This window comes from Triticum dicoccoides, chromosome 5A, assembly GCF_002162155.2.
Source record: "Triticum dicoccoides isolate Atlit2015 ecotype Zavitan chromosome 5A, WEW_v2.0, whole genome shotgun sequence".
Classification (NCBI taxonomy): domain Eukaryota; kingdom Viridiplantae; phylum Streptophyta; class Magnoliopsida; order Poales; family Poaceae; genus Triticum; species Triticum dicoccoides.
The window spans coordinates 138,055,910-138,064,073 of record NC_041388.1 but is presented as its reverse complement, the minus strand read 5'-3'; positions in this window follow the sequence as shown (position 1 = coordinate 138,064,073).

Genomic DNA, 8,164 nt, shown 5'->3' with positions numbered 1-8,164 from the left:
GGGCAGACGAGGGAGCCGGCGCGGGCAGGCGGCGATGCGGCGGCGGGGAGCGGCGGAGCGGCTCGGCGGAGGACGGCGCGAGGCGGCTGCCGGCGTCGATGGCGGCGGCGGAGGCGATGGCCTCGGGTGGCGGTGCGCGCGGCCGGGCGCGGGAAGGCAGGCGGCGGCGGGCGCGCAGGCCGGGGAGGGCCCCGCGCGGGCCTGGCAGGCCGGCGGTGGAGGGGCGGCGAAGTGGGCACGCGGAGCCACATGGCGGTTCGTGGATGGCTGGCGGCGGAGCGGACAATGTCCGTCGGCGCGGTTTTGTCCGGCGCGGCGCGGTGGGTTGGATCTAGGGTTTGAGGAGGAGGGGATCCGGGATTTCGGAGGTGGGGCTAGTTTTATAGGTAGAGGGAGCTAGGAGAGTCCAAATGAGGTGTGGCTTTCCGCCACGCGATCGTGATCGAACGCTCTAGACGATGGAGCAGAGTTAGGTGGGTTTTGGGCCAAGTTGGAGGGGTGTTGGGCTGCAACACACACGAGGCCTTTTCGGTCCCTGGGTTAACCGTTGGAGTATCAAACGAAGTCCAAATGACACGAAACTTGACAGGCGGTCTACCGGTAGTAAACCAAGGCCGCTTGGCAAGTCTCGGTCCAATCCGGAAATGTTTAATCTCCACACACGAAAGAAAGCTAGAAATGACCACCGGAGGAGAACGGAGCACCGGAATGCAAAACGGACAACGGGGAAAATGCTCGAATGCATGAGATGAACACGTATGCAAATGCAATGCACATGATGACATGATATGAGATGCATGACAACGACAACAACACATGGAGACAAAGATCCGAACCCGAGAAAATAAAATAACTTAACGCCGGAAACGGCAAGAGTTGGAGTACAAATTGGGAAAGTTATATCCGGGGTGTTACAATTGCGTGCTTAATATGAACTGTCAATTAGATTAATAATTGGATTATGAATAATCGGATAATTAGCCTGCTAATCTGGTTTTGCTATTGCAAACGGTTGTTGAAAAATACCATGGGCAATGACCTTAGGCAACGTACGCAGTTTCTAGGAATAAACTGTGTTGGATCAATGAACAATCACACACGACTTTCTCTTGAAAACTGTTTGCATTAGGCCACCTTGCGCAAACGTTTACCACATGAAAACTGTGTGTGATGGACAACCTTTGCCACACAGTTTCTTCCATGGACCGTGTGTGATATATTCAATAACGCAAGCGATTTAACAGGAAAATTGTGTCGTGGGATTGTCACGGCAGATGTCCTAGTGTGAGAACTTAGTCGTGGAGCCATCGCAACATAGTTAGCTTAAAGGAGTTAAAGCGGACAAAGGACGCAAGGATTTATACTGGTTCGGCCCCTTGGGGTGAAGGTAAAGCCTACTCTAGTTATGATGGGATTGCTAGGGTTTCGATGACCAGGGAGCGAATACGCTATGCCTGGCTCTCAAGTTGTTGTTTCTTGTCCTTGAACCGCCGCCGGGTCGTCCCTTTATATACAGGTTGACGCCCGACGGTTTAAAGAATCCCAGCTGGCTCATAAACGTGTCCGACTTAGTTTCTATCCTTTCCTATCTTACAACACAAGTAACACGCCTTATGGTGGTTTATGTCTACGGGCCCTAATTCGCCTTTGGTCCCTGGGCCTTTAGATATCTTATAGTAAAGCGCCATGCTCCTTGTCTTCATGGGCTTCAATATTGATAACTCCTTATAGGTATAACCCGGCCCCTCCTGGGCGGTTTATACTCAGTAGTTATATCTCCAACATTAGGCCCCAGATTGATTTGAACATGTTCATGTCAATCTTCAACACTTAGAAAAAACTCTCTCTTTAGTACATTAGAGTAAACCTTGTAATCCGCCATGACGTCATCTTCCAGGATTATAATAAACCACCATGACGTCACCTGTTCATTAAAAAACCATATATATCTTACTTTTATTAATGAGCCTCTGAAAATCGAGGCGACAGCTCTTGGACATATCCATTTTTTGGGCTCCTCGATTCCCGGGCTTGTCGCTTATCCCTTTGTCTTATAAATAGGGCCGAGGGTCCCTCCTTTTCTCCCCTTGCCTCTTCGTCCTTCTTCCACCTCACGTCGCCTCAGCACTCAAGCGCTGCCGCCACCGTCGACCTTCACCTCTGCCCCGACCTTGGCCGCTGCATCACCCTGATCATACCAGAAAACCGCGCCGCCTTTCCGCTTTTCAACAGCCTCGGCGAGTTCTTCTTGCTTTCCTCTATAGATCCGTTTAGGGTTCACACAGGCCCATGGAAGCTTCGCGGTGTTCTTCCCTTGTTCTTCATTATAGCCTGTATGATAAACTCCCAACATGATACACTCTTGTGCGGTAGCCACGATAGTCCTCTTTTGGCATCATATCATCTCCTTTGTGTAGAAAGATTCAATCTGGAACTTCATGAACTGCTCAAGCACCAAATTTTAGGTCTAAATATTTTGTTTTTCCTGACATGCAGTAGATCTGAAATTCTAATGTGAAACTGTGAAACTTGTTCTTCTTCACTTAGTCATTTTTCGGCTTCAGATCTATACTCTGATTCGCCATGTAGGCGGTTTATCTCTTTGAAAATAACCTGCCATATACCATTAGTCCCCTTGTAAACCGCCAATCGCTTTATTCTTTATACTAGCATTATCCTCCGGTTTAACAATTCTTACATGCTGGAAAACCTTTTGTCTCTTAACCTGCAACGCTTTTATGCTTGTCAACCATGACTCTTAAACCGGCACAAACCTTCCTTCGGGTTGTCTAAGAAATGGCCAAGACCTTCTATGCTTGTAACTGGGTTCCATCCCGGATTAAGGAAGAAGAACTGAAAGGATGTGTTGTCACTGGCGCTTTACCAAAGGAAAATGAAATCCACTGGCGAGCCCCTGGTCTGGAAAATCCTCCTACACCCAAGGATGGTGAGATAGTTGTGTTTTTGACAATCAGAGCCATGGTTTCAAACCTCCCGGGTCAAAAAAATTCCATGATGCGCATGCTAGCTTCCAGATCCACCCTCAAGATATTGGACCAAACTCGGTATCCAATATTTGCAATTTTCAAGTGTTTTGCGAGGCTTATCTGCAAGAACCGACCGTTGAACTGTTCAGGGACTTTTTCTACTTAAACCGCTGCACCAAATTTGTAGATGGGCCCAATATGGAACTTGCCGGCATTTCAATTCAAAAAAGGAAAGACGCCAACTTCCCTCATGCCAAGCATCATAGTCATCCTAAGGATTGGAACCAGACTTGGTTCTATATCAAAGATACTTCCCTTGAAGATGAGAATCCTTTGCTGGGATATCGTCCTCACCGTCTTACCAACACACATCAATTTCCGCAAAGGTTGACTGCCAAGGAATGGTCCAAATACGCACCACAACTCGCCAAGCTTAGAGCCTTTATGGCCAATGGTTTAACAGGAGTTGACTTTGTTCGTTGCTGGATATCTTGGAGTATTCTGCCTTTAAGCCCTCTCCCCGGTTTAATCTGCGAGTACACAGGGAACTCAAAAGATCCTCAACGGCACCCTGACATTCAGTTGACTGATGCTGAAGTTACCGAAGCTGTTAAAAAGATACTAGATGAATCGGTGGCTGTCTGCAGCAAAACAGGGCTAAGTCCCTTCTACGTTTTGAATAAACTGTCAGCTGTAAGAATTGCCTAACTCCTGCTTGTACTTGATATTCTTAACTATTTCTTATAAACTTTGTCAATCTTTGGCAGGGCGATGATCCGTTCTGGAAGAAGAAACCTCAGGATAAACCGGCAAAGACGCCTCGTCCCAAGACAAAGGTTGTCAAAAAACCTGCTAAGAATAAAACCGCTGAATCCACCGGGCTGAACCTCAATGAGGATCTTGATAATCCGAACTCAGAGGTAGAACTTGATTCTCTTGGTTCATTTTTCATACACCCCATTGACAATGACCCTTATCAGGAGGACGCTGAAGCTAGCCGGGCTAAAGATGTAGAGGTAAACATTCTTTCCTCCGGCTCAGATCCTCAGCTAACACAGAAAATCCGTCAAGCAATCCGGAAAGTAAAATTTTCACACCCTCTAGCTTATCTGGATCCCAATTTTCTTTTGAAGAAACAACAGTATGAAGCTCGTCACACAACCCGGCACAGTGACCAAGTAGTTACTTCAGCCAGTTTACTGAACACGCCAAACCGGAAACATCGATCAGAGGTCTCATATATTTCTGATACTTCTTCTCCCAAGGCAGGTTATTTCAGGCAACCTCTTAATCCGTCTGACTCAAACTAAGGGAACACCTCATTCATCATCCGGCGAGTCGACGGCCACACAACTCCCTCCTCTCAAGACTGTTCCTGGGTGGGCACTTTTGAACTTAACTCTTTAACGCTTTATACTGGTTTGCTATGCTAACCTTTATGTCTGTTCCTTTTAGGACCAAGGCCAGAGCCAGCAAAAAGGCCAAACTGAGTACACCGACTGATGATAACCCGGCGTCTGAATGGGAAAAGACCCCTGAACCACTGGATCCAAATACTGATGCTATCTTAGATGATTCAGCATCTCAAGTTCAGGATACTTTTGTTGAACCGGTGGAGACAAATCCAATGAGCCAGGCTGCTGAACCGCCAAGCCCAGCCAGAGCCGCAAACAAACCGCCAAGCCAAGCCAAAGCAGCCGATGAACCGCCAAATCCAGCGGCTGCAGACCAATCAGATGATGTCATTGTCACTGGCATCGGCCACACCACCCTGGCAATCCTATCGCTTTATCAAAGCATTGTGCCAAGGAAGAGTTTTCTGCTATGGATAAGGGCAAGTGGAAAACAGATTTATCCAGCTATGCCCATCTTAATGCCTAAGAGATTCATTCCGGCTTCTTGAACTATACCAACCACGACTATGAAGCCAGTTTAGTAGGCCTGATGAAGGAGAGATATGAGGTAAAAACTTTTAACTCTTCATAATTGTTTCTCTTGTTCAATTTCTAATATCAACTCCAGCAGCCCCCAAGGGTCGGTTTGTGATATCAACATGAACAGGGACTTTGTAATGCTTCAACTTTGCCTTTAGGATGAATCAGTACCTTTCTGTCATAAATCTTCTAAAACGCTTGATATCCATCTTTGTAAACCGATTGATGAAGAAGAATCCATACTTGTGACTTGAACAAATATACATTAGCCCCCAAGTGCCAAGTGTATAACTTGTTATGTGCTTGGGACTTGAAAATGTCAGTTTATAAAAGCCATATGCATTAGCCCCCAAGGGCCAAGTGTATAACCTGTTATGTGCTTGGGACTTCAAATATGCACTACTAACCCCTTTCATGTCACTTGCAGGCCGATCTGAGCCAAAAAGAATCTCAAATCGCCGACCTTCGGGAAAATATTAAGTCTCAGCAGGCAGAAACTTTCAAAGCTAAAGAGGAGCTGACTGGCGCATTAACGGCCATGGAACAACTGAAAGAAGGCTTCAAAAGCGAACGGGCAGCATGGGATGCTGAAAGAGCAACTCTGCTAAAGCGGGCGGAGGACACTGAAACATCTCTTAAACCGATAGTGGAGGAATTGTCTGGTTTGAAGCGGAAAATCAATGCCATGACCACTGCTGTGTTTGGTAAGTACCCCTATAACAAGCTTCAACATGTATTATCCCATAAACTGCCGGTTTATCAATACACTCAATGATGCAGGATCTCGCATTACCCATCTGGGCTCTGATATGCAGAAGAAGTTGAAGGCTGCCTATACTCTTATAGAGAAATTATATACCGGCGCCCAACGGATCATTTGCACTGCTACTCATAACAAACCGCCTCCAACCTTGATCAAAGAAACACTCGAGAAGCTGTCAATGCTACCTGCCCGGTTGGACGAGTTAAACAAATCGACTGCAAGAGCAGGTGACTTGACTGCGCTAATCCGGGCTAAAGCTTGGAAACCAGATCTTGACTCGGCTAATATAGGATGCGGCTATCCGAGCATAAAAGAAGACAGTTCAGAGTTTGATAATGGCGACCTTCGAGCGTTGACGAAGGAAATGCGCCCATTAGCAAGCAAATTGGCCGAAGAAATAGATCTTTCTCATTATCAGCCGGTTTATGATGCTGATAACAAACGACTTCCTGCGCCAAATCATGATGTGGAAGATCTTATCCCGCCAATCCGTAAGCACACCTATGCCCCTGACGTTGACCCCTCCACCCTTATAAGTGACAAGGCTGTATTCAGAGCCCTAACTGGAATCGACTGGACCACCATTGACTTCCAGCCGCTGGGTGGAGAGGAGGAGGATGAACAAGCGCAGGATGATCCATAGCCGTCAAGTCAGCCCGGCGAAGAATCATGATCCGGAGGCCGGTTTAATCTTCTGCACACTGCAATCCTTGCTTGAAAAAACAATTATCCTTTTTGGGCATCAAAAACGCCTTGTAATAGGCTAGTTGAAACACTTGGTCTCTATGCCATCGTGCATATTCACTTCTGCATGATACTATTAATCCGTCATGATTATGTGATGTCTGCTTATGATCCTTTAGCAGCTCTATTTGGCCTGTTTCTGCATATAACAAGTTTGAAGTGTCCTAGCAGTTTATCGCGGGACGAGTCATAATGCCCAACATATAATCCGGGTTTTTAACCAGGCTATATTGAATGACAATCAAATATGAAATATATCATACCTGTGATATTGAATCACATCATTGGCTCACCAACTTCCTGTAGTAAAGGTGATAACCGAAATCTTGAGTACTGATAACTCCTCCCTGTTTCGCCCTTTTATAATAAAGCCGGACCGGGTTGTAATAAACACTGGTTTATTCGTATATCATACTGACGACTTATAGTCAAAGCCAGACCGGGTCAATCAACACCTGTTTATATCTGATTGTATATTGATGACTTATAATCGACAGCAAAGCCAGATCAATAGATACCAGCAATATTCTCAATTTGTTCGGCCGACTTATAGTCAACAGCCAGGTCGGGTCAATAAACACCGGTTTAGTATAAAACTCATCAATAGAAATATCAAAAAGAAAGATTTCAGAAGAAAACATATAAAAAGGCGAGGCTTTTCATGGGCTGCCAGGCCACTGAGTTAACCATTTTACAAAGCCTTTATAAGATGGACCTCACATCAACCAATCGCCATTTTAACTAAGACAAGTTCAGGGCCTTTATAAGATTGACTTGTCAAACATTCGATGGGTCTACCAGGATTACCTAGACGGAGTGGCTTACTTAAAAAAGGCAGGATAACCCGGGGTTTTAGCTGAATACACCTGGCTTCCAAGCTTGTATTTCATATCCTATTACAAGGTTATAGACTCTTGATTCTTTTAGAAGCAAAGAGCCCCCTAGTAATATTTTGAGCTGTGCTCAATGGGTGCCTATGTTTGAGTTGTGCTTTGCAACAAACTCTCTTTGGCTCCTTTTGACCTTGGGTGGCAAGCCCCCAAGTGTTTTTTATGTGTGGCTTGTTAGCCGGATTAATGGGTAATTTGAACTCCGCTTTATAAACAGAAGCACCCATGTAATCGAAAACCTTTCAAGAAATAACAGCAGAGGCCCCGCTTTAACATGGATGCCGGTTTATTATATTGATATAATATATACATTGTCAATAATATGTACGTAATAGGAGCCTATGACTCGGGTGTAGTAAGGCCGAAGATGAGCTATATTCCACGGCCGGTGGGTCTCCTCCTCTGATTTACGTGAGTCTTTGTGCTCTCGAACATCGATAAGGTAGTATGAACCGTTGTGCAGATTCTTGCTGACCATGAAGGGTCCTTCCCAAGGCGGGGATAACTTGTGCATATCAGTCTTATCCTGGATGAGCCGGAGCACCAGATCCCCTTCTTGAAACATTCTGGTTTTAACCCGACGACTGTGATAACGACGCAAATCTTGCTGGTAAATCGCCAAACGCACTACTGCTATATCACGCTCCTCATCTAACAGGTCAAGTGCTTCCTGACGTTCCTTCTCATTGTCATCTTCAACATAAGCCGCCACACGGGGTGAGTCATGACGGATGTCACTAGGGAGAACCGCCTCTGCTTCGTAAACCATGAAAAAAGGTGTATAACCCGTAGACCTATTGGGTGTGGTATTAATGCTCCGTAACATAGAAGGTAACTCCTCCACCC